The sequence below is a fragment of the Leopardus geoffroyi genome, chromosome E1 (assembly GCF_018350155.1).
Source record: "Leopardus geoffroyi isolate Oge1 chromosome E1, O.geoffroyi_Oge1_pat1.0, whole genome shotgun sequence".
In the NCBI taxonomy this organism is placed as follows: domain Eukaryota; kingdom Metazoa; phylum Chordata; class Mammalia; order Carnivora; family Felidae; genus Leopardus; species Leopardus geoffroyi.
In genome coordinates, this window is record NC_059330.1 from 18,835,658 (window position 1) to 18,861,840 (window position 26,183).

The 26,183-nt window shown below is 51.8% G+C and overlaps 1 protein-coding gene across 9 annotated transcripts in view; it reads right to left on the reverse strand.

Moving 5' to 3' along the window:
• Positions 1-26,183, reverse strand: part of KSR1 (kinase suppressor of ras 1) — a 163,888-nt gene that overhangs the window by 103,987 nt on the left and 33,718 nt on the right. Inside the window, exon 1 of one of the 9 annotated variants that reach the window (XM_045487993.1) lies at positions 24,284-24,402. The exons of the other annotated variants lie outside the window; for them this stretch is intronic. The gene's annotated coding sequence lies outside the window, so the exon portion shown is untranslated. Of the gene's footprint in view, positions 1-24,283; positions 24,403-26,183 lie in introns of those variants that run through there. 9 annotated transcript variants of the gene reach the window in all.

The following is a 26,183-nucleotide window of genomic DNA, read 5'->3' on the forward strand; positions in this document are numbered from 1 at the left end:
TGCGACCTTCAGTGTGCCACAGAGTAGCCATCACCATCTGGCTTCTCGTTCCCGGCACCATGCCACCTCGGGCCAGGAAGTCAGAGAGGAAACCGTGCTGACACCCCAGAGGCACCCGATGCTTTGCGTTACTGAGACTCAGTTTCCTCAGCTGTAAAATGGGTATGAGGAAGATTGTGGCTGAGCTAAACACCCGTGAAGGGACTTCCTGTCCTTCCGCCTCTGGGAGCCCTAAGAGAGTGGTTGATTGAACTCCAACAGTGCCCCGCTCTTGAGCCCCAGGGCAGGCCTGGACCTGTGTTTGGACAGTAGAAAACTAGAAGGGCAGAGGCACCCAGATGTGCACATCTGAGGGCTGCAGACTCACTGGGGGATGTTAAGGGGTGGGGCCGCTCACGTAATTTACTACGCTCATTAGTCAAAAGCCTCATTTCCAAATCATCAGGACTGCCCCCTCTGCGGGGGAACCACAGCCGGGGTTTCAATTTGCTGACCACCACAAGCCACCGTCTGTGGAGGCCTCTGGTCAGGCATCACTCCGCCCACCCCACCCCTCACCAGCAGCAGCCTGCAAGGCCCAGAAGGGAGTTCTGCAGCCCAAAGTGGCTTCAGGGCCAAGCCATGCCACCTCGGGGCAACGTGACCTGGACAGATCACCCAGTATCTGAGCCACAGTATCCTCGCTCAGGGTTACTGATAGATACGTGTATCCTACCACAGTGTCCAACCAGGGCAGGCCGCGTGAACGTCCGTTCCCTTGAAGGCTCTTTGCAGTCTTTTAGCCACTGAAGCACAACTGAGGGAGGTGGAACCTTCCCGCGCTACTGAGATCATGTCCTCCGTCGGGGTAGGGGGTGCTGCTGCACCTTCTCTCTCTCCCCTTTTACCATCACAGCATTCAGCTCTCCCCACTCTTGCCAAAAGCTTCCTGCTCCCACTTGCGCTTTCCCACAGGACTCGTCAGCACAGAACATCGGTGGTTAACGCGCACGTCCACCCCCCTCAACACATTCTGAGGGCCCGGCAAGGACAGGCTCCGGGTCCCCGGCGGTCCCCTGGTAGGGAGTAGGCCCTCAGATGACAGACGGACAGGTGGGTGGACCAGGATGACCAGAAACTGGGGAACGTCTACGCTTCCCAGAGAAAGTATGGAAAGAAAACCTTCAAAGTACCTTCGGCCTTTTCTTTTCCCTTTAAGAATATGAAAGCTCGTGCCAAATTTCACAAGTGCAGCTTCCCCGCCCAGCATGAAATGCTTTAGAAATGAAAAGGCAGAGTTATTGCTTCACCTTGCTGCTAACCTAATCCATCCAAGCGGTTCCACACCTCCAGAGCCTTGCTAAGCAGGCCCCCCTCCTCCCCCCTCCAAAGCCTTTGATGTGGTGGCACCTCGCAGGTCCTCGGTAATGACTCAATGAATACGTGCTTTGAATTGTCTGACTGCTTTAGCTCACAATGGTCCCTCCGCCTTAAATACGCACCTGCCTGCGTCTGAAATCGTTCCAGGCCCCCAATCTTCTACTCACGATCCCAGCTTACAATTATCCGCGGTTATAGCTCATAGGAACCCAACCACAATCCACTCAGTCCCGCAGCTGGACAAAAGCAGCATTTACAATACGGGGGCGGGCCGAGGGAATTTTCCCGAAGATCACCCAGGAAAGCCAGTCAGTCTGGATTCTCAGTGGTCTCTTCCAACTCTGGGTAAAAAAAAAAAAAACCCACCTGATGGAATGCTGTGCAGGTGTACTTAACACAAGGAACATCCCCTCATGGGTCACGGTGCCATGAAAATGGGAGGTGACAGAGCAAAAAACACAGAATGGACCCACCTTTCCAAAGTGTTTTCTCTCTCCCCTCCACCCCACACACATGCACACACACAGGTAGAGGGTTTTTTTTTGTTGTTGTTGTTAATTAAAATTATTTTAAGTTTATTTATTTATTTTGAGAGAGACAGAGACAGAGCAAGTGGGGAGAGGGGCAGAGAGAGGCAGACACAGAATTCCAAGCAGGCTGTGCACTGTCGGCTCAGAGCCCGACGCGGGTCGAACTCATGAAACTGTGAGATCATGACCTGAGCCAAAATCAAGAGTCGAATGCTTAACCAACTGAGCCACCCAGGTACCCCCACAGGTGTTTTTTAAAAGTGATTTTAAATTTCTCTTTGGGGAGGGGAGAGGAGGGGGGGGGGGAGGAGAAGAGGGGAAGAGAAAAGGAATGGAAGGAAGGGGAGGGAAGGAACTCGGGGCACCTAGGTGGCTCAGTCAGGTTAAGCCTCCAGCTCTTGATTTCAGCGCAAGTCATGATCAAGCCCCGCGTCGGGCTCCGCGCTCGGAGCCCGCTTGAGATTCTCTCACTCTGCCCCTGCCCCTCCCCCTCTCATGCTCACTCTATTTCTCAAAAGAAATAAACTTTAAAAAGGAACCCTCCACTCTGCACGGTCATAGGAAGGGAACAAGGGCAAAGACACACTAAGACATCTGTTCTTGGTTCCCCAGTGTTGTCCAAACAATAGATTTATCTCTGTCATCCGGTAAATATGCTCAGATTGGCATCTGTCCAAATACTTTCCCAAGCAGCCCAATCCCACACTCAACACACCCTATCTATAATAACGATGACAATATTAATAGTTTTTCTTGTGCACTTACTATGTGCTAGGCACTATTCTGTTTTTCAACTCATTCTTACTTACTTCTTTAAAAGACTCCAAAGCAATGAATGTTACCCTCCTTTTATAGATAAGGAAATAGACCCAGAGGGATTGGGTAACTGAAGTCACACAGCTAACTTTTCTTGATTTTCTCCTTTGTTTACTGCCTGAGTGTGATAGGTCTCTCAATCAGAAAGAAAACAGGTTTTATTAGATGTTGTGCTTATAAAATGGGGTTTTACATTCCCAGAGAAAGATGAAGCAAGGAGGAAGTTATATGACTGGTGACGGGAAAATGAGCATTAAGTTAGCCACGTGAAACAGATTATCTAGCATCACCTTGATATGACTGGAAACTGCCCTTGGTTTTTTTTCTTTTTTAAGTTTACTTATTTTGAGAGCGAGAGTGTGCACTCGAGGAGAGGGGCAGAGGGAGGGAGAATCCCAAGCAGGCTCTGCACCCTCAGTGGGCAGCGTGATGGGGGTAGGCGCTCAAACTCACGAACCGTAAGATCATGACCCGAGCTGCCATCAAGAGTTGGATGCTCAACAGACCGAGCCACCCAGGAGCCCCGCTGCCCTTGGTTTTTGTTTTTGTCTGGAAGCATAATAATTAATTCTCTTATCTGGCAGGCCAGAAGAGAACAAATGCCTCTGAGCTGCCCGTGCAGGCAGGCTCTGCCTAACCTGGAGTCCATGCTGTCCCCAGAGCCACCGCCTCCATCTGTGCGTGCTTCTGTCGCATTTGGTACCCGGGGGCCCCCCATGCACGGAATTGAGAAAGCAGAAAACGTGAAGGTGGGAAGGACCGTGGCATCTAGACGCAGGTGCACAGAGACCACATGATGGGGCAGCAGTGATGGAACAAGTGAGACAAACTACAGAGTGGGCGGGCCCAAGATTCACAAAGCCTGCTTTCCTTGGACCTCGTATGAGGGGCAAAGCAGCCCTTCAGACGACACCTCAACGGAGGTACTGAGGCTCCCAGCCACAGCGAAGGGAACGGATATCATTAGATGGTTTCAAAAAACGTGTCTGATGTCTGCGCCTTGGTGAGCTTTTTAAAATTATTAAAGTAGGGGCGCCTGGGTGGCGCAGTCGGTTAAGCGTCAGACTTCAGCCAGGTCACGATCTCGTGGTCTGTGAGTTCGAGCCCCGCGTCGGGCTCTGGGCTGATGGCTCAGAGCCTGGAGCCTGTTTCCGATTCTGTGTCTCCCTCTCTCTCTGCCCCTCCCCCGTTCATGCTCTGTCTCTCTCTGTCCCAAAAATAAATAAACGTTGAAAAAAAAATTTTTTTTAAATAAAATTATTAAAGTAGAGGCGACCGGGTGGTGCAGTCCTTAAGCATCTGACTTTGGCTCAGTCCATGATCTCATGTTTTGTGGGTTCGAGTCCCACGTTGGGCTCTGTGCTGACAGCTCAGAGTCTGCAGCCTGCTTCAGATTCTGTGTCTTCCTCTCTCTCTGCCCCTCCCCCACTCGCTCTCGGTCTCTCTCTCTGTCTCTCTCAAAACTAAATAAGCATTAAAAAAATTTTTTTTAATTAAAATACATTTTGATGCTCACAGGAATAAGTCTGTTACCAAGGAAATTGACTTTATGTAACATGACTTGCTCCCGAGCTATCTAGCAAATCATGTCACCTGCTGTTAGCTGCCTTCCCATATCCCTTCTCCCCTCTTCCTGAACTCTGGGGATGCTTGACTGTATTCACAGTAACAGAGTGCTTGGCTCCCAGACTCCCTTGCAACCAGTGGTTGCCACGTGACCCGGTCTGACCAGTGAAATGTAAAGGGAAGCCTACTGCTTGGTGCTTCCAGGAAGTTAGCTTTCCTCCTTAAAATGGGGAAGAGTCAGTTGGCCAAAACCACCTTCCAGCTTCCCTCTCCCCTTCGTCCCGCCTGGAATGCAGCTGTGAAGCCAAGAGATAGAGCAGCCATTTTGAGGGTGAGGGGAAAGGGGACAGGCTAAGGATGATACAGCAAAGAGATACAAGGGGTCAACAGAAACCCTCAGGACTCGCTGCCTTTGGACTTCTTGTTTCATGAGAAAAATAACTCCTTTACTTGTTGACCCAGTGTTATTTGGGCTTTCTAAACATGGATCCGAGTGAACCCTAACGGACCCATTACCATCGGGTCGTAATTCCAGGACGATAAAAACGACTTCTAAATATCTTACTGCCTTCCTCCAAGCAGCCTGCGGAGGATTTTTGTGTCTTTGGGGGCCTCACTAAAACAGGCTGGCCGGCCGTCATTTACTAGGAGCTTGCCTAGCTACTGCAAGTGGCAAATGGCCATTCATTGGTACTGTGCCTTTGCTAAGCTGACTTGCTTCTGCAACGTGGAATTTTGTTAGGGAACAAAAAGCACTTTGTGGCAAAGGCGTTAGTGCCACAATGGGACCTTTCTGCTTTGATTGTGAAAACACATTAAGAGCTTAGCTGCACCACAAGCAGAGGCCAGGAGACTCGGTTGAGGCCTGGGCCTCCCTGACCATTCTCCACGCAGCAGGCTGGAGGGGCGCCAAAGCCACTCAGGAGGCAACACTGCGGGCAGACGCCAAAGCTCGAAGGGGCTGGGCACTGGGGCCCACCCGGAGGGCTGTGACAAACAGGCTGCACCCCCAAAACTGCCTATCCACCCTCCTGACCAGCCTGCCACACGCCATTCACCCAGCCCACCTGCAGTGGGACCCAGGCTCAGAACACAAGCCTTACGAGTGTTAACCCCAACACCGGAAAAGTGATGTGGCCCCACGGGCACCTCACAGACAACCCGAGGGGTACAGAGACAGGACAGGAGCCAAGTTCCTCACTGGCTGAGCTGTCCCCACCTGCCGACATGGCTGATCAAGATGGCATGATTCCACCACCAGAAAGCAACAGAGAGCAGGGCGACTCACGCCCGGGCACGCACACACACAGGCGTGTCCAAAAGATAGGTCCCACGATGATCACAGCAGTTTGGGGAAACGTTTCTAAACTGTAAACAAACCAAATGTCCATCAACAGGAGAATGGACCCAAAACCTGTGCTAATCATTCAGTGGAATAATACACTGCAATGAAAATGAGTATAGGAGCTACACACAATAAGAACACATACATTTCACAAATATAACGAGCAAAGGAAGTCAAATGCTAAAGAACACATGCGGGATTCTTACAGGAAGTCCAAAGAACAGGCCAAACTCAATCACAGTGCTTAGGAATGCAGATTCGTGGTGAACTGTTTTTTGTTTTTTAATTTTTTTTTAATGTTCATTTATTTTTGAGAGACAGAGCCCAAGTCGAGGAGGAGCAGACAGAGAGGGAGGGAGGCACAGAATCAGAAGCAGGCTCCAGGTCTGAGCTGTCAGCACGGAGCCCGACGCAGGGCTCGAACCCACGAACTGGGACGTCATGACCTGAGCCGAAGTCGGACACTTAGCCAACTGAGCCACCCAAGAGCCCCACTTTCAAAATTTTTGTTAATGTTTATTTATTTTTTAGAGAGCGGTAAAATAATTGTTTTAAGCAGCAAGGAAGTGACTACCGTAAAAGCCGGGCCAACGTTACTTTTGGTAGTTAAGGGAAGGGGTTACGATCAGGGAGACCTCTGGGGTACTGGCAAGGTTCCACTTCTTGATTTGGGCAGCACTTATAAGGGTGATTTGTGATCATTCATGGAGTTGCACCTTTAGGTTTCTGTACTTTTCTGTTACAGTCTACAATATAAACAGCTACAAAGAAAAATGAAGGGGCACCTAGATGGCTCACTTGGTTAAAAGTCCAACTCTTTTTTTTTTTTTTTTTTTTTTCAACGTTTATTTATTTTCGGGACAGAGAGAGACAGAGCATGAACGGGGGAGGGTCTGAGAGAGAGGGAAGCACAGAATCGGAAACAGGCTCCAGGCTCTGAGCCATCAGCCCAGAGCCTGACGCGGGGATCGAACTCACGGACCGCGAGATCGTGACCTGGCTGAAGTCGGACGCTTAACCGACTGCGCCACCCAGGCGCCCCAAAAGTCCAACTCTTGATTGCAGTTCAGGCCACGATCCCAGCATTGTGGGACCGAGCCCCACATCGGGCTCCGCACTGGGCCCGGGGCCTGCTGGGGATTCTCTCTCTCCCCCTCAGCCCCTCTGCCCAGCTTGTGCGCGCTCTAAAAAAAATAAATAATAGAAATTTAAAAAACCAAGATGAAGACTGCTGTCCGGGTAACAAACCCAGCCCACTTGGGTACTCAATTCATCCTATTTGAACCTGAACCTCCTGCTACCATATTACCGCCCCACCCCCACCCAGCCAGGGCACCTCCCACCCTTCTCTTCAGAGAAAGAGGGGTCCTCACATTCGTGTTCAGCCAGAAACTGGCAGAGGTGGTGCGTTTCACTCTTCCCTGGACGCTCCAAGTATATTCACCGCTATCTCCCAAAACCAGAATCGTGAGCTCCGTGGAGAAAGCATACAGTTTGGGACGTTACCCATTTACTCCACAGATTAAGTGACAAAGGCCCAAAACAGGAGAGGCTCAGAAAGCACTAGAAAAGTCAGCACGGCAGGAGGAGGTGGAGGTTTTGCTGAGCCATCAGAGCCAAAGCTAGAGTGCAGTCCACAGCCAGGACCCCTAAGAGGAGACAGCGGGTCCAGGGTCTAGCCCACTCCCAGCCCTGAGGATGGGCCCAAGCTACGTGAACACACACAACATGGCCAGAGACTCTGCAAAGCCGCTTGTTTTTGTTTGTTTTTTTTACGGTGAAAAATTGCTGTCTCCGGTTCTGCTACCCTGCAAAGTCTGTGTGAATCAGTATATTCCCGCCTGGTGAGCTGGTCTACACTGAAGCAGACGTTTGCTTGGCGAGTTTGTCCATACCCAACACCTAGTTTGAAGACTGCCAGGTTTGGTAGCATGGAGAAAAAAAACGAAAAAAACCTGGACGCTTGCAGCTAACCACAATGACGGAACGCACAGAGGTCTATTGGCTGGGCTGCCCTCTCCCCTAGGCAACCTTCCTAGGGCACTGCCAATGCTCCCTGAGGGCCCCCCCACTTCCCTAAGCTTTCACGGCTGACCAAGCCCACCTTTAAATCACACATTCTCGGGGCACCTGAGTGGCTCTGTCGGTTAAGTGTTTGACTCTCGGTTTTGGCTCAGGTCATGATCTCATCGTTCATGACAGGGAGCCCCGTGTCGGGGCTCTGCACCGACAGCAACAGAGCCTGCTTGGGATTCTCTCTCTCTGCCCCTCCCCTGCTCGTGGCTCTCTCTCTCTCAAAATCCATAAACTTAAAAGAAAAAAAAAAACTGGGGGGCACCTGGGTGGCTCAGTCGGTTAAGAGTCCGACTCGGTTTTGGCTCAGGTCATGATCTCCTGATTCAGGAGATCGAGCCCTGTGTTGGGCTCTGTGCTGACAGTGTGGAGCCTGCCTGAGATTCTCTCTCCCTGTCCTTCTGCCCCTCCCCTGCTCATGTTCTTGCTCTCTCAAAAATAATAAACATTTAAAACACACACACACACACACACACACACACACACACACACACACACACACACACCTTTAAATCACATTTTCTCCATAGAGATGCTCAACCAAGCCACAGCCAATCCCTGCAGCCCCAGCGCTCTGCCACGGTCCTTCAGGGAACTGCCCAATCGCCCACAGGCCCATCCCCAGTAGAATCTGACGGATCCAGGCTCTGTCGTCCTTCCTTTCCGAGTTCTAGTCCCCAAGTGCCCACTGATGCCCCCGCCCATTTCTGGGTGTTAAACTCCTTCCCCGCAGGGCACAGGCAGCCTGCGCATCAGACCCCTTCACTCCCAGACACTCGCTTTACCACCCCGGAAGCCCCAGAACACTTGGACTGGCAGGGAGACAAAAGCAGAGACCCTTCCTGGCTCTAAGTGATCGTGATGCTGCCAACACCCAACAGTCAGCTCCCTGCAGGTGCCAAAGGGTTTCTCAAAGGCCAGTTTCCAGCCCCGGCCACCCGTCCCCACAACAGGCTTTCTGTCCACCTCTTCACAGGCACCCACTTTGCAAGAGCAACGTGCACTACAAGTCTCTACCCCACCCTTTGAACTTTTCTTCTAACAAAGTGAACGGCCAAGAATCTGAAAACGAGGGTTTCGTTTAGAACTTCTGGATTGTTCTTCCAAGTGTGCACAGATATGCTCGCCCCGCCTCCTGAGACCCCGTCTTCTAAGATGGGACAGTGGCGGTCCAGCCCGGGCTGCAGGGAGAGGTGTGAGGATGGGCGACATGAAGGCACTCCGTGCCACGTGGTTACCGGAGCAGAGCAGCTGGCGGTACTGACAGAACGCCGGCCCAGAGGGGCCCCTGCGAGGCCGCGGCACGCCCCGAGGATTCAAACTCAGCCACTGCAGAGAACTAAGCCAGAAGCGGTATCTGTACACTTGCAAAAGGAGCTAGACAAGCACTCCCCCGACAGCCTTCAGCTCAGCAGACCATAGCTCTTTGCCCGAGTATTCGGGAAAAGAGGGGCGACTACGCATCTGTTCTGCACAAGCCAGGCACACGACATCTCATTTAAACCCTCTTCGGCGACCCCACTTTACAGACCAGGACACGGAGGCTTGGGAGGGTATGTTAGCTAGGTGACCCTAAGCTAAGGCCACTCAGCTATTCGGTGTTAGGGTTCAGATTTCTCTAGCTCTGGTGTTCTTTCCAGGTCTTTCGTGTCCGAAGAATATCCATCAAACTACACAAATGACCAGGCGTCGTGGCACTACGTGCTTACCAAGCCTTCTCACGTGTTCTAAACCCTCACATCTCTCTTCAAGGTGTGTCTTACCGTGACCAACATTCCCCTTTTACAGATGAGGAAATGGAGGCTGAGGGAGGCAAGGTGACTTCCATGAGGTCGCTGAGACCAAGGACAGCAGCGGTGGAGGACAACCCCTGGACCATCCCTCCCACCTTCACCGGCTGGTCATCAATACGAATGGCATTTCCCAGCTCAGTTCTTTTTTAATTTTTTTTTTTTAATGTTTATTTATTTTTGAGACAGAGACAGAGCATGAATGGGGAGGGCCAGAGAGAGGGAGACACAGAATCTGAAACAGGCTCCAGGCTCTGAGCTGTCAGCACAGAGCCTGACGCGGGGCTTGAACTCACTGACCGCATGATCATGACCTGAGCCGAAGTCGGCCGCTTAACCGACCGAGCCACCCAGGCGCCCCTTTAATTTTTTTTTTTTAATGTTTATTTATTTTTGACAGAGTGTGAGTGGGGGAGGAACAGAGAGACAGGGAGACACAGAATGGGAAGCAGGCTCCAGGCTCCCAGCTGTCAGCACGGGGCCCGATGCGGGTCTCAAACTCACGAACCGGGAGATCATGACCTGAGCTCAAGTCGGGCGCTTACTGACTGAGCCACCCAGGCGCCCCTCCCAGCTCAGTTCTGCCTCGGCTCACAGCCCTCAGGAGGAAGGAACGGGAGTCCATGGAAAAAGAGAAAACCACAGTGTTATCTCAGGTCAGGGTGGAGCAAGCAGGAGGAAGTGGCCCAGGTGGATTTGGGTGGAGGTAGGGATTGCCCAATTCCCTGGACACTTGGGGGGAGTGGGGGGGGGCTGCACGTCAGGCTCCCAAGCTAGGATTAGACAGTGACCCCCACTACCTGTGAGCAAAATCTGCCCCACCCCTGGCCCAGAGGGTTGAAGCCAAGGCCTCCTCAGCACACACCTACGAGAGGGCTCTGGCCTCTTTAACCAATATTTATTCAGTGTCTAAAAGGCACTTAGGAAGCAGGGTAGTACGCAAATGCCAGAAACACAGAAACCCACACTTCCCTGCCCCCCCCACCCCAGCTCTGCAGAGGATCCATTAGGGCGTCAGGACTGGCTACTCAGCCTCCGGGCACCTGGGTTCTAGGACGGGTCTGTTCAAAATTCAGGCCAAAACTCGGTTCACACAGGAAAGAAGAGCCCAGTGGAGACACATGCACGTGTTCTCTCTCCAGGATGGGCACCTAAAGATCTAGAGCTTGCATTCAACCCCTGCCCCTCCTGTGCCTCCTGTGCACAAGAGGCCAGCCCGCCTTGCTTTCATCAGGCCCCTGAGAGTCAGACGGAAAAGAGGGACTGAGCCTCGAGAGGAGAGGTGTGGAGCAAAGAGCCTGAGTCAGACAGGTTTCACCATAAGTTCTGGCACTTACCAAACAGCGGGACTTTGGGCCAATACTTAGGCCCTACCTAGGCCCTGGGATTCTCATCTGCAAAATGGGCATCATGGAACCTCCCCACCAGGTGGAAGATTCAGGGGGATGATGCAGTGCCCGGCACAGGGCTTGAGGTGTCACAGGCACCCAATCGATAGTAGCCATTATTCTAACTGCTCTGTGTCAGGACTCCAGCTCATGAAATCGTGTCTAGCAGGACACCCTTGACATCCACACCCTCAGAGTCCACCCTAAGCCAGCCACTCCACCCCACGAGAAGTTCCCTCAAGGAGCTGACCTCCTGTGCCCAAGACCCCAGAGATATTACCAGAGTGGCTGCCAAACAGGGCACTTGCTCCTTCTTTACCCAGACAGCAGGTCTGGGAGCAGGCGGCACTGGGGCACACAGAGGGACTGGGGGTGCCCAGGTGGGTTTCACCTCTCCCCTCTCCAGGGCGTCAGCCCTTCAGGGGGCAGGACAGCAGCTGTCAGTCTACACCCTAGAACAGTGTTGTCCAGCAAAAGTATAACGTTAGCTCCCGTGGAAATTCATATTGTCTAATAGCCGCGTTAGAAAAAGAAACAGATAACAGTCGCAATATCTATTTAACAATATCCAAAAACATCATTTCAACGTGTTGTATAAAGTACACAAGATATTCAAAAGAAATAAGATCTTTTAGATTCTTTGGTTCACGCGGTCTCCTAAATCTGCATGCATTTTTATAGTGAGAGCACATCCTCGGATGGACTAGCCACGTTTTTAGGGGCTCAACAGCCAGAAGTGGCTAATGGCTACCATATTGGAAAGAGCAGAATGAACGCTTCCCGTATTGCATAAAGTTCTATTGGACAGTGCAGACATCTGCGTTCATTACATTCTGGGAGTTTCTGACCCTGGGCCAGTAGGGAGTGGCATGGGTGGGGCTCCTCTTCTGAATTACCAAGGGGGCTGAGCCCTCTGCCAGCTGGGGGCTGACAGGAAATACCTGTTTGTCCGCTCTGAAAAAGTTTTCCCCTTCTTGGTCTTCAGGCCTGGGCAGGGCTGGGGGGTTTCCATGCCACCTGTAGGACCTAAAGCACCGTCCCCCAGGGAGTTAAACCTACACCCAGACCACAGTAGAGAAAAATCCAGCCTGGGGGCACACAGGGGTGGGGGGACTGAACAGATTAAAAAAAAAAAAAAAATGACCTTCAGCAGGACTCCCTGGGCAGGCTCTCAGCTGAGCAAACCCCTAAGAACACCAAGTTACCAACTTCAAAGGGTAAAGTTTGACTCCAGGGGCTCCCAGCTGCCAGCCCCTAAGACTGCTGCTTCCAGAAATACGATCAAAAAAGGAATAATGTCCAACGTCACATGCAGGTTGGAAAAATCTGGCTATATGCATACAACCAAATATCAGACAGCCACTAAAACCTCTACTGTGTACATGAACAGCTTTTCTAATAAAAAGTATGCTTTATCAAACAACCACACTAAGCTAGAATTTTTACCTATACTACCTCATCTTATTATTACAAAGTCAGGAGTTAGGACAGTATTATTCCACAAAGTCCAATTAACTTGCCCAAGATGGCCCAGCCAGCAAGGGCTAAGGCCACACTGAGCCAAAGCCTACCAGACCCCAGGCCCCAAATTTACTACTAGTCTATTGCCTTCCGGTGTGTTTTATTTGGGGTGGTGGGGGAGATAACATTGTCCAAACATGTGACTTTGTTCTTTAATTATTAGATGTCTATCTGCCTGCAGACAAGGACAGGGAGATACAAAAGGTTAAGTTAGGTCAGGGGCAGTAAGCCAATTTTTTAAACCTTATTATGCTGTTTATGCAATGCTTTTTTTTTTTTTTAAAGGCGGCTATCTTCTGGGAAGAGAAAAAAATGAGAGAAATACCAAGAAAACCAAGCATACACAAAGCTGACCCCAGGGCTGGAGTCCCATAGCCCCCACAGCAGGGCGGGGCTGAGACCTCAACTATGGATGTGTGCACGGTGCTCCCGGTAAGAATGAGAACATACTGTTTACATCAAAGAACTGGGAAGGGGCATGGCTGATGGCAACCCGGTGGTGACACCACTACCTGGCACAAAGTGAGGGAAACAGCAATAAAAACGTGAACAGAGGCCATGTTTCCGGAGGACTGGCACTGTTGTAAGCATCTTGCCCGTACCACACACACAACTGCCCTACTCAGGTAGGTACTATTATCCTTCACACTTTGCTGATGAGGCAACTGAGTCACAGGCAGATCGATAACTTGCTCAAGATCACACAGGTAGGGAATGGCAAGGCTGGGATTCAAACCCAGGCAGTCTGGCTCCAGAGCGGGGCTCTTGGCCTCTACGTCGCCTCTCCTAACAATAAAGCCCCGCTGCCTGAGTCTGAATGAATCACCCAGCTGAGGTGGAGGCCGCTGGCACCTTCCTGGGTTAAGAACTAATCTCTCCTGGATTAATGAAGGCAGTGTGAAGGGGGGGGGGGGGAGCCCATAGGAAGCCCACCCAGGCACCTGCAGGCCCACAGGCATTGTGGGAAAGGCAGGCTTGCTGGGCAGGTGGGGTGCACTGTGGAGCCCACACGGTGAAGACCAACTCTGAGGCTAGGAGCATCTAGAATGGGGAGGCCAGGGCTGCAGGGGGGACAACAGACCCCTCTAACCAGCAACCTGAGGATTTAAAACAGTCCCACTGACGAGTGTTCCCAGCTCAGTCCCTGTCCACAGCCAGCAGGGCCCATTCAGCGGTACCGTCTGAGCTGTCCCAAGGCTCCCGTCCCGTCCCCTCCAAGCCAAGAGTTCCTTGAAGATGTGAAAAGAGTGGCAAGGGATGAACAGGCCATTCCTCCCTTTCTGACTTGTAAGGGCATTTGTCCCTGGCTTTATAGGACTACTTCGGCGAAAGGCAGGCAGGGTAGGCTCTCCCGATTATGCCCCTTTGGTCGATGGGAACACTGAGACACTCGGGAACGTGAGTCAAGCTAACTCCGTTCTGTGCTGCTGGGAAGGGTGCTGGCTCTGTGCCAGGACAGGCCTGCTCCTGGCACCAAATGATCATTCCCCGAGCCTCTGAGGGAGATGAGCACAATTTATGAGCCTCTGGAGCAATTCCTCTACAGCGACACCCCCTCCAAGGGCATGTGCTGTTCACGTCAGGCAGTACCTGCTCGGGCAGGGCCAGGGAGGTCAAAGGTCCTCTCCGGGGCCAACTACAGGAGGGCACCCCACCTTACAGGACTGCTTCTTCCCGGAGACCCTGGGATGGGGGGCTTCCCACACTACTGAAACCCAGAGAAAGGGAGAAACGCTCAGCCCCTCCTTCCTCCCTGCCCAGGCCCCACCCCTGAAAGCAGGCTGTGTGTCCCCGCGGGCCCTGAGGTCCCCTCTTCCCGCGGAACCCTCAAAGCCCTCCAGCTGCACACCATCTGGCATTGCCCACTTTCTGTCCTGTCCCCCCACCACCCTCCAACTCACTTAACAAGGAATATCGTGCCAGATGCTGCAAGAGGCCCTAGGCAGGTAGAGGTGGACTTTGCCCTCGGAGCATTCCCACACCAGTAAACTGATTTAAGATCATTCACTGGGTGGGGTGAGCATCCCAGACAGGGACTCACAGACGGTTGGGTAAGTCACTTAACCTCTTTCGACCTCAGAGAGGTCTGGATGGGCCTGACAAATCTTCGGAATTCCCATTTCTCCTATGAAGCCATCTGCCAGCATCCCTAAACCTCCCGTGGGTTGAGCACGGTACCTTCAGAGTATATAATCCTCAAATCCTGGACACCTGAGCCTTCATCCACAGTATCCAGATGGATCTAAAACACAGACCGCCTGCCCAATCCAAATCCTAGCTTATTTCTGTTCTACTTAGAATACACCAGTCAGGATCGGATTGGCTACGCCATAACAAACCACCTTGAAGTCTCAGCGGTGTCAGTAACACAGGCTAGCGCTCATTCATACGATGTGCGCGCAAGAGTTGACCGGGAGCTCTGCCTCGGGCCTCCTTACTCCAGGACACGGGCTGGCTCCACCATCCAGGAGCTCTGGCGGTTGCCATAGTGAGGAGGAAGCAATGTGGCAATTGCACCTGAGCTCTTGAAGGTTTCCATGTGGGTCACGTTGCTTCCTGCTCGCACGTCAGTGGCCCACACAAGCCACATCTCCACCCAGCTCTAGGAAGGCGGCAAGTGCAATCCCACCACGTGTTCAGGGGGAGGACCAGAAGTAGACGGTGAACTGCACGAGTGACCACAGCGGGGTTTGAGCAGAAGGTAAGGATATCACGCTGGGTGAAAGGCTGAATACTGTTTCTTGTTCTCTTTAGATCAGTTTCCCAGGCTCCCACGATTGACATCTGGGTTGGATAATTCGTGTCTGAGGGGCTGTCCTGTGCGTTGCAGGATGTTTAGTGGCATCCCTGGCCTCTACCCACAAGAGGACAGTAGCAAACCCAAACTGTGGCAACCAAAACTATCTGCCAACATTGCCAACGTCCCCTGGAAGGCAAGATGGCCCCCGGCTGAGAACCTCTGCTTTAGACTTCCAGGAAAGCATAACCTCTCCTAAACAGAAAACAATAGCATCCTCCTCCCTCAAGGTATCCTGCTCAGAACCACCCTGAGAGACAGCTTTTCTCATGTGCGATACAGGAATAATCATCGTCCCCACCTCCGACGGTCCTTGTGAGGATTAAACCAGCAAACGCTCATGAAGCACCCAGCCCAGGGCCTGGCACACAGGGAGGGTGGGCCGGCGGGACAGTGCTTGCACGTAATAAGGGACTCGCCGTGTTACTGTCCCCCCAGGAGCTGCTGCTAGCACCACAGTCCCAGAGAAGACACGGGAAGGGCCAGGCACAGATTCTTCCCCGACACAGCTGCACGGCCACTCACTCAGCCCAAGATCACCCCTGCCTGCCCTGCCCCCCGCACCCGGCCCCCAACCAAGTCCAAGGTTGGGAGACTGCTGCACAATTCTTGCCATTTGCTCTCCAGCTCCCAAGGCCTGAAGTCAGACATCTCGGTCACGATAATGCTGACTGTCGAGGTAAAACGTGCTGATGCTCAAGTGTGGGCAAGTGAAGGATGATAACTGAGCGTCTGCCCAGAAAGGGGCCCTGACCAGCGATGTGGTCACCCACCGGCTACAACGACCATCTGCTGAGGCCTCACAAGGCTGGAGGCCAGCCACCCCTTCCAGCATCCACACCCCTGCCCCACGAGTCAAGTAGCCCTTTCTCCGTGGCCGGAGGGCAGGGGAGGGGAGCAGAAGGTGCAGCTGACTTTAAACGAACAAAGGGAAAAGGAAAGGAATGCGGAGAAGAAATGTCAGATTCTAAGACGGTTAAGTTTTCCCAGATGCCTCAGTTGGGTCACAGGCTCTCAGAATACGCAGAGAGGCCCGTCTCACAGTACCCCTTCCCAGGGCCAGCCCTGGGATGGTCCAGTCCACACTGGAAGGCTCCCATGGGCCTATGGTTCTCTCACTTGGGTGCTGGTTAGCAACACCAGCTCCAGAATCGGCAGACTAGCCTCAGAATTCCGGCTCTGCCATTTCTGTGCTCTGTGGCTTTGACAAGCTTCTCAGCCTCGCTCATCTTCAGGGCCGTGTAGTCTGGGCCCCGCCCTAAGGTACCAGGCCAGAAGGCAGGCATGGTGGCAGGAATCCAGCCCACACCATCCTCACTAAAGCCGGTACCCTGGACCAGTCCAACCCCAGAGACACCCTTTACGCATCTGCATGAAATTCTCATGCATAGTGACATCTGTAAGAATGACTACAATCAACACAAGAAACAGCAGGTATTGGCAAGGACGTGGACACAAAGGAACACTCATGCACTATTGGTGGGAGGGCGAACTGGTGTGCCACTGTGGAAGATAGTATGGAGGTTCCTCAAAAAGTTAAAAATACAACTATCCTAGGGGCACCTGGGTGGCTCAGTTGGTTAAGCATGGACTCTTGACTTCAGCTCAGGTCATGATTGTGGGATCGAGCCCCGCAATGGGCTGACAGCTCAGAACCTGCTTGGGATTCATTCTCTCTCCTCTCGGAGCCACCCCCCCCCCCAACTTGTGTGCATGCACACGCGTGCACGCTCTCTCAAAAACTAAAAAAAAAAAAACAAAAAACTATCCTACGATCCAGCAATCACACTACCAGGTATTTACCTAAAGAATACAAAAACACTAATTCAAAGGGATATATGCACCCTATGTTTATAGGAACATTATCTACAAGAGCCAAACTATGGAAGTAGTCCAAGTATCCATCAACTGATGAACGGATAAAGAGCGTGTGGTATATACACAATGGAATATCATTCAGCCATTAAAAAAGAATGAAATCTTGCCATTTGCAATGACATGGGAGCTAGGGAGTGTAATGTTAAGCAGAGTCAGTTAGAGGAAGACAAACACCATATGATTTCACTCATATGTGGAATTTAAGAAACAAAACCAATGAGCCAAGGGGGGGCAAAAAAGAGAGAGAGAAGCCAACCAAGAAACGGACGCTTAACTCTAGAGAACAAACTGATGGTTGCCAGAGGGGAGGTACGTGGGGGGGGGATGGATGAAATAGGGGATAGGGATTAAGGAGTGCACTTGTGATGAGCACTGAGTGATGTATGAAGTGTTGAATCACTATATTGTATACCTGAAACTAATATAACACTGTATGTTAACTGGAATTAAAATAAAAACTTAAAAAAAAATTTGCACGCATAGGCCACAGTGGCCTGGCTGATCTTCAGTTCCTCCACCTCTAAATAAGGAAAATAATCCCCGAATCTCCATAAGGTTATTATGAGGGATTAATGGCAATGCACGCAAAGTACTTAGCAGTGGCTGGCATACAGGAAGTGCTCGGTGATCGCTGTGATGAAAATTATGATAAATCCCAATGATGAGGATGACGACGACAATTTATAGCCTTGGTCAATGTCCTGTCTCCAAAGCGACCAGGGCAAACCTAAATGCTGCCTTGTGGAGCTGCCAGGAGGATTCAATGAGATAACATAAGGAAGGGCTCAATAAACGCCAGCATTTAGGGGTGCCTGGGGGGCTCAGCCGGTTAAGTGTCCAATTCTTCATTTCGTCTCAGGTCATGATCTCAAGGTTCATGAGTTTGAGGCCCAAATCGGGTCTGTGCTGACAGTGCAGAGCCTGCTTGGGATTCTCTCTCTGACCCTCCCCTGCTCGCTCATTCGCTCTCTCAAAAAAGATAAATAAACTACAAAAAAAAAAAAATTTTTTTTTAAATAAGCATCAGCAATTATTATTATAGACTTGCACAGCCTTTGGTCTGAACTCTGCATCCTGGAGTTTTGCCCAAGTGTGATCTCCTGGTAAGGCTGTGCCAAGGATTCAGAGTTAACACTCATGAAGGGGCTGGTGCCAGACCTGGCGGGGTCAGACCCAGGCAGGCCTCCTTGCCCTCCCCCCCCCCCAAGGCCTCCAGATCCCTTCAGGTGGAGATCACCATCTGCCCTCTACAGGCTCCCCTTTCTGCTTCTCTGTACCCTAATCGCAAGTTGGTCAACATCCTTCTAGAATGCAACCCCCAATTTTCCCTAAACTTTCAGGTGTTGCAATAGTACTTTTAGAACAAAGGCTTCTAATTTAACTAAGTTAAAAATGAAACGTGGTACCGAGAACATGAACATCCAGGTGAGGTCCAGGGGGATGGAACACCAAACCTCCACTTTGCTGCCAGGCACACCTCCTCTTTGGAGCACCAGTGTGGGTGAAGTCAGAGTCCTTTCCACACTGTCAAACCTAGACTGTTCCATGTATACTTTCATAGCCGCCACTTACTGGCTGGGTGGCCTTGGGAATGTCACTGCACCTGTCCAGCCTCAGCTCTCCATCACCTAAGATCACCATGGCCACTTCTAACTCTAATGCTACAGGGCAAGCTTCAAGAGTGTCCCTTCTGGGAGCCTTCTGACCAGGTGCACAGCTTTGCTTATGTGGTTACGGGAAATTGCCTATGCAGGTCAGCCCAGAGACCCTATACTCTAGAAGCTCAGACGTTGCCCATCCTGGCCCAATCTTCCCAGCCTTGGGCTTTTGGAAGCACGTGCTGCGGGGATACAGAATGGGGAAAGGCCAAACATGCCTTTCTGTAGACGGACATACATCCACACTGTGGAGGGGAGGGTAGAGGGGGTACAGACATGGCAGACGGCTTCGGCCCCTCTCTGATCTCTGCCAGTCCTCCCGGGCTCCCCTCAAACAACAGGTAACTTCGACAAACTGTCTGCTCACCACACTGTCACATCCCCTTTGCCCCCCTTCCAAGCAGAAAGTCTCCCCAGACCCCTTCTACATCAAATTTCAGGGGCCCCTCTGCTTTGGTGGGGGAGCTGATGAATTTGCTCCAAAGCCACACAGCTGTATCCCACCCAGTCCCCATTTCTGAATCTTTGCCTGAGGATTTTCACAGGTGCATTGCCAAGTGCCCACCTGAGCCAGATCTGGCTTCGCTCTGGGGCAGGGGGCACGAAGACGATGTCACAAGGGCTCTTGCCAAATACTTTGCTGGGAGGCCTGAGGCACTCCCCAATCTGGCGGTGTGGCTACCTACCACAATAGGAAAGGTTACCCTAACATGCTTTGTTCTAAGAAAAGAAAGTGGTCATCACCCTGGCCCAGACTGAACCCACACCTGCTCTGTAACACTTTCTGGGAGCTTCTTAGAGATGGAGTCCCAGCTCACCAGACTAAGGTTTCACTTCTAACTTCTTAAAAGCTGGGACAACTTCTGCAGCCCTCCCGTGTCCAGGAGACTGGCTCTCCCTTCGTAGCTCCATGACCTGATCGGTTAACGATGGAATGGCCACGTTCCCACATGCCCAGAAAATCCCTCCCGTGGGTGAGACAAGGAGGCCTCACTGAGAAGGTAGGGCGCCCCCCCAGCTATCTCTGTCTCGGTTCCCTCCTCCTGGTCTGCTTACCCTGCTGCCCAGGGGCCTAAAAGAGAACAGAGCAGTCCCATAGCTGCCCCTCACTTCTGTCCTCCTGCCGGGGGTTCCCCTCGCACTGCCCTGGGTGGGCTGCGGGCTTACTGAGACCTTATTCTCCCTCCCAACAAATCTGCAAGAGCCATTTTGATGACCTTAGCATTCCTGCAAGCTGTTAACCCTCCTGACCCTGGTCTAATGGGTCAGCGCCCCTCTCACCCTGGGCTACTTGCCTGTCTCCATTTTCCCACGGAAGTCCTCCAGAACCTGAACTCGGACCTAAGGTTTCCTCTGAAGCCACACTAGTTTTTTTTTTTTTTTAATTTTTTTAACCTTTATTTATTTTTGAGACAGAGAGAGACAGAGCATGAGTAGGGGAGGGACAGAGAGGAGACACAGAATCTGAAACAGGCTCCAGGCTCTGAGCTGTCAGCACAGAGCCCGATGCAGAGCTCGAACTCGCAGACCGCGAGATCATGACCTGAGCCGAAGTCGGCCGCTTAACCAACTGAGCCACCCAGGCGCCCCCCCACCTTTTTTTTTTTTTTTTTTTACACACTAGTTTTTTTAAACACCTCATGGGTCCCTCTGCTTCATGGTGAGCACTCCCAGGTGTGAGTCGATTCTCCAGGAGCCTCTATCAAGGCCAAGGGGTCTCCACCTGCCCGCACAACGAATCACCTGACAGTTTTTAAGTACCAGTGCCAGGCCCCACCCCACAGATCCTAGCGGGGCTGGCTTCTCCGGGGTGGGGTTCGGGCCTCAAAATCCTCCACTGCTCTCTCTCCGGGTGGTTCTCACGGGCAGCCAGAGCTGGGACCCACAGCCTAACCCACGAGCTCACTGCTGTGTATCGGGATCACCTGGGGCACACAGAGGCCCTGCTGGATGGCGTAGGGCACGTCCCAAGCCTCTGTCCCCCAGGAAGGTCCCCAGGCAATTCTGGGAACGACTCAAATTTGAGAGCCACCAGACTGTCTGGAAAACAGGACATCAGACACAGTCTAAGAAAGAGATATGGCTGGGTCCTCTGGGTGGCTCAGTCGGTTAAGCGTCCAACTTCAGCTCAGGTCACGATCTCACAGTTTGTGGGTTGGAGCCCCACATCAGGCTCTGTGCAGACAGCTCAGAGCCTGGAGCCTGCTTCAGATTCTGTGTCTCCCTCTCTCTCTGCCCTTCCCCCATTCATGCTCTGTCTGTCTCTGTCTTTTAAAAATAAATAAACCTTAAAAAAAAATTTTTTTTTTAAACAAAAAAAAAAACAAAACACCTCAACAGAATCATCACAGCAAGCTAGGGAGAAGTAGAGCCAGTCAGTCAGGAGGTAACGCTATGGGCAAAGCACCACTTTTGCTGAAGGGGGAAAAAAAAAACAAAAACAAAAACACACACGCGCACACACTTGCAAGCAAGTGCATGCGTGCACGTTCATACCACACGTGTGCACGTGCACAAGTACCCACACGTACACATGACCATATGTACACACTCTCCCGATCTTTGCAGCAAAACCTGTTCAAGCGTGTCTGCCCATCCGGGAAGGAAACTACGGCCCTGACAGTCTCTTGCGCGCGCGCACATGCACCGACCTTCCCAGACTTCCCAGGACGATGTAACTCTCGCTGGGTCGCTTGCTGAGCTTCCTTGTGGCATGCATGTTCCTGTGGCCAAGCAGTGTCACGAATGGTGATGGTTCACTTTGGGCGTAGGTCACCAGGGCTATTATTTATTGCTTTTTCTTAAATCTACTCACTTTTTAAAAAAGTAACATCATTGCTGGAAAGGGGACATTTATCTGTGGCCAGAGAAGATTTCCACAAAAACAAGTATAACTGAAACAAAACAATGTTATGAAATCGGCCGACCCCGTTCCCTGCAGAAGCCTGGATCCTGAAGCCCATTTCCTCCTGGTTCTGCGCTCCTTGCTTTTTTTTTTTTTTTTTTTTTTTTTTTTTTTTTAAAGGGAGATGGCCCTCAGACCTTCTCCTCAAGGCCACAGAAGGGCTGGCAGGGGGCTGGAGAGAGATGGCTTCTCATGGGACTTCAGGTAAGTAACACCACATCTGGGCATTCACCTAAAATTGTCTGGGGTGCCCGCCCTGCCTGCATTTTGTCCCCGGCCGAGTTTTCTAGAAAGGACAGCAATACCAAGAAGTGAAAGATGCTGGGATTGCTCATCCCATGATGGAAAGGGGACAAATCCCACCCACGGCAACAGCAGCCCACCGCCCACCCCTGTGCAGGTTACTCAACCTACCCCAGATTCAGAGCCTGCCGGCCCCTCCGGTGGGTGTCAAGGGGTGGGGTGGGACCATGGAGAATGCACACAACAAGCCCGGATGCGTGGCCGCTGTCCCCCATGTAAAACCAAAGGTGCGACTGAGAGCAGACCAAACATCTGTCCACCCGCTGACCTCAGTGAGCAGCCCCGCAGCCCCTTCTCCCAAGGGGGAGGGAGGAAAAGACCACTTACTGCTAACCCCCCTTGAAAATACCTGAACCGTGAGGACCTAATGCTTCCTGTTTACAGAACAATGAAAACAAATACGGACTTTTAAAATGATCTGAACGGAAGAACTTGCAGGGTAGGTCTGGGAGGGCCACGGGGGACTCAGGCATCCTCACCCTGCGTGTTCCCACCTTCACCTCGAGAAGATGACGTGGCCTGGCCGTGGCTCCGGCAAATTCACTCGCCCTACAGCCACGTTCCCGACCTCCACCCTGCTAGCCCCTCCAAGGTATTTTTCATCCTCACTCCGTTAGAAAGACTAACATGAGGAAAAGGCACCCACATTTGGCTGGGGGTTGGGAATCCTGAGGGCCACGAATTCATCTCAAAAGCATGAAGGACTTAATCATTAACTTGAGGACCCCAGGCCTCTTGTGCTGGTTACCACGGCACCCGGGAAGTTTCGATCTGGATTCTTTCGGGCCCTGTCAACCATGCCAGCGGCACACCAGGGCCTCCCTCTGGTCCAGGGGCGCGAGGAAGGACGACCAGGAAATCTGGCTGTAACAGATTTCAAAGACTTAGAATCAGCCACAGGCTGGACAAAACAGAGAAAAGAGGGCAGCAAATTATGTGGGTTTTTCTATTCAACTCACAGGTTTTGGGGTTTCTAATTTTAAGGGAAATTGGGATTTCATTAACTAGAAGGATTTCTCATATACACCCTTCTCCTTCCATCCATCTTATTAAGCATAATTGGAGACAAACAAAAGAGGCAGCAAGGCTGTCTCTTTCTGGTCACATTTGGGTGGTTGGAGGCAAGACGTCCCCTCAGGCCAACATTAACCACCATCTGTGGGCCTCAATCTCTTACCCAGGATAAGACCTGTTCACACTGTGGTTGAAGGAGAGACAGGCCTATCCTTGGAGCGTGGCCAAAGTAGATTCAAAATGTCAAGCCTGACCACTGGCCCCATGAGGTCCCAACAAGCCAAAGGCTGGCAGTCCTCATGGGGCGGTGGGCAGGGCCCAGAAGGTTCCAGAAACATTTACTATCTGTTCACATAAGACCCAGCCATAAATCAGGCTTACAGGCAGTAGTATCCCATCCCCAAAAAGGATGCATTTTCCAAACTGTTCCCTCTGGGCTCCCAGGAGCAACAATGGGAAACAAAATTTTACAAACCGTTAACAGGCAAATACAATCTCCCCGAAAACAAAACAAAAAGCACCATTTTAGGCTTTGAAGAGAATGTCTGTGCCTGATAGGGGACTCACTACAGACCCACCATCAACTCTGGTTCTGTGGGGACTGCAGGATGGACAAGGCAATGAACCTCCTTGTGAGAACCAGCTCTGGCGTTCTGAAATTGCAGCGATTAAAAATACGCACTTAGCAGTCAGGTGTTACCTGGTAGATAGTCTTACTGTCGTTCAGAGAGAGAATCGTTCAGAGAATTTCAGAGCTGGAGGGGGTATGAGAAATGATCACCAAGCCTCTCTCATTACCCCTGGGGCCAGATGAGGGGGCTGTGTCCCAGGGAGATACAGGAAACAGGCCTAAGTCATCATCCAGGCAGATGCCGCGACCCTGCCCTCGAGCTCAGGCTCAGGCTGTGCTCTGCGCCTCACCCCCCTGTGCTGAGGGGGCCTTTGGTCTCCTCTTGGGTTAGCACAGACACAAACACCGGCACATACAGCCACACGGGGACAAACGCACACACTACTTTTCTGCCAAGACACTGGATGAGGCCAAGGGCATGAGATACATCCCCCCAGCCCCTCTGCCTCTAAGCCTCTCATTCTCAAACACCTCCAAGCTCCTGCCCTGCTGAGACCAAGCTCCCCACAGACACCTTCTCCAAAACCGAGCTCAGCTTTTCCAGCTGCTTCCCCCGCCCAACAGATAAAGGTGACGGCCAGAAAACCACCCCGGCCTCCTGCTCTGAGCAAAACTCACACCCGGTCTGCACGCCCGAGGCCTCCACCCCCAGGAAGCCCTCCCTCACTTCACTCCCTGCCTCATCACCGTCCTCACTGGCTGTACCCACCTGGGATCTGTGTTACCAGAGAGCCCCTTCCCAGTGTCTCGCAGGCTGCAGCGTCAAAGCTGTATCACCTGAGGCACCTGCTCATGGGCTGGGCCAAGGGACACTGCCAGGGCCACCTCCCAGGCACAGGGAGCCACCCAGCAGGCTACATTGAGTCAGAGGCCAGGGTCCAAAATCGGCTTCCTGGAGGACTTGGAAGGGACACCGTCCAATGGTGCTCTTGGGGAAGGAGCCTCCATTATCCGCTTATCAAGACACAGGGGGCTGCCAACCCATTTATCAGAAAGCAGCTCCTGCAGAGAGCTGTTTTAGCTCCGAGGTTTTTAAATAACACAAATGCTGATAATCTCCTTCCTGCTCTTTACTGCTTTTAAATGTAAATTAAAAGACCTGTTCATTCACGTCTTTGGAATCCATGTCCCCTGACTGGTCTGGAAGAAAACATTAACCCTGTGGAGTCACGGCAGGCTGAACTGGCGATGAACCCGGGTCCAATTAAGGCACTGACCAGGCACGTGACCCCAGGCACATGACATCCAACCTTTTCACCTGCTTTAACACCTGATAGACGCCTTCTCCTTAACCTCACTCAGAGGCGGGGCTTCCAAATTACTGCCACCTGCTGTCACCTGCCCACCTTCCCTTCCTCCCGTTGGACCCACGGTGCACACCTGCTTGGCTGGCCAGGCAAAAGGCATGTCCTACATCTCCTCTCGGCACACGCCTGCCTCGGCAGGGATAATCCCATACACTCGCTGCCCAAAACCCCGTGGCAAGTTCACTCTCAAATTTCAAGTCTTTGTTTAAAGGGCCTTAAAAAAAAAAAAAAAAAAAATCTCTAGGAGTGCCTGGGTGGTTCAGTCAGTTACGCATTGGACACGATCTCGCGGTCCGTGAGTTCGAGCCCCGCATCAGGCTCTGAGCTGATGGCTCAGAGCCTGGAGCCTGTTTCCGATTCTGTGTCTCCCTCTCTCTCTGCCCCTCCCCCATTCATGCTCTGTCTCTCTCTGTCCCAAAAATAAATAAACGTTGAAAAAAAAAATATTAAAAAAAAAAATTTTTTTTTTTAAATAAACTTCAAATAAAAAATAAAAAAATAAAATCTCTACTTGTTCCCGGAAGCTTGCTGTACTTCCCACCCCCACCGTCAGACAGAGGAGGGGGAAGAGCAATCCAGTTCCCAGCGACCAGCGAGCACTTCCGGGCCTCTGCTCCAAACGCTGGCGGACATCAAAGGCCGACATTGACAACAGCTGCCCAAGAACCCAAACCACCTCAGGAGCCCCGAGTTTCTCTCGGGCCAGGCGGAACAAGAGGCCAGGAGAGCCCAGCCAGCCTATCACACCACAGAATGGGAGCCTCAGGTGCCCCAGATTAAAGGGAGGAGGCCATTCAACGGCCAAACCTCTTGGCTGAAGCAGGGGCTGTTTTGCTCTGTAACTTCTCCAGAAACAGGCACTAAGCCTTCAACCCTGCTACCGAATGTAAAACCAGCACAGCTTAGAATGCCCTGCCGATCGCATTATTTCCTATTCAGTGCCCCTCCCTCTCCACCCTACCCCGTAATTACAAAGACTTTAGGGTTGGGATTTTTTATGATGCTGCTTTTTAAGCGTGTGACAACACAGAAGGAAGGGCTATTTAAATCTGAACCAGAGCGGGGGAAATCGGCATTGTTAAAAGGGCAAATTAAGAACACATTTCCCTGGGTTTTAGGTAATTCAAGGTCACTTGCGATAAACAAGACGGAATCATCGGGCCTAAATGTGCCGTGGGGCTCCCCCACCCTGCAGGGTCTGGCAAGCTGTAGGCACTGTAGGGAGCTAGTCATTCATGACTCTTAGACCGTCCACCACATTAAAGAATTCAAGTGAATGATGTCCTGTCTGACTCAGGTGTT